Here is a 1,092-nt window from a genome sequence, read left to right as displayed (position 1 = left end):
GGGGATAGTTGTTCAGTAAAATGTCTCAACAGCTGTTGTTTGGATTGGAATTCAATTTAATTCAGACTTCCACGTCTCCTAAGGGATAAATTATAACGACGTTGGGGACGTAAGCTAATAGTATTCCCATCAACCTTAGCTGTACTCTGTGTTTAGTGCTAATTAGCAAATGTTGGCATTCTAACCTAACATGGTAAACATTATACCTGCAAATCATCAGAATGCCATTGTATTTGTTGGCAAGCTAGCTTTAGCATTTAGCTCAGTGCAATGATGGGCCCAAAGTGGCTAATGTACCTATGGCATGTGTGTCTTGGGATATTTTAGGACTTTCTGTGAAAATGAAACTGCTTCTTCAGCAGTATGTTTGGAAACTGTTCTGGGCGATTGTGTAAGTTTATTTTTGCTTCCTGTTACATTTAGACCTGCTAAAACACAATAACTCACACTGCTGCTCTCCATACTTTCTTTAGGTCTCCAGAACAACTTTTGCAACCCCAAACTTTCAGCTGTCTTTTTTGGCATTTGATAATCATTGTCTACCTTACTCTATTTTTGGCATTTGGATGTGTTAATGCTGTGCTATAATTCATTTCTGTCAAAGTATACTTTCACAACGTAAACATACTCTCCACAGTTCTACGGTGCATGTGCTAAAATGCAAAAGGTCCAATTTACTTTTTTTGCCAGATGCCATAATTTCTACGTTTGCCCCTTCTTAGTCCAATTGGTTGTTTTGGTCTCAGACCAAGAAATTTGAGTCAATTTGTAATTTTTTTTATACTTTTTTATACTTTAAATAAATCATTTCCAAGAGACATGGGCACATCTCTGCTAAATACAAGATTTAGAGAGGTGCTTTTGCATAATTCTTTGTGGAGATACTAAGTTTTACAAATCTGTTGAAAGTCAATTATTTAACAGTGTTAGTCAACTAAAAATGTCTTTAGTCAAAGACAAGCCTATCCATTTCCTCTACAGATAGTACAGTAGCATTGCAAAATAAATTAATCACAAAAGGAGCATAGCTTTTAGTGTAGTTTTAGTTAGCTTTGTGTGCCATGCTATACCTTGGAGGATACTATACTATAT

The sequence above is a fragment of the Etheostoma cragini genome, chromosome 11 (genome assembly GCF_013103735.1).
Source record: "Etheostoma cragini isolate CJK2018 chromosome 11, CSU_Ecrag_1.0, whole genome shotgun sequence".
NCBI lineage: Eukaryota > Metazoa > Chordata > Actinopteri > Perciformes > Percidae > Etheostoma > Etheostoma cragini.
Note: the sequence above shows the minus strand (reverse complement) of the source record.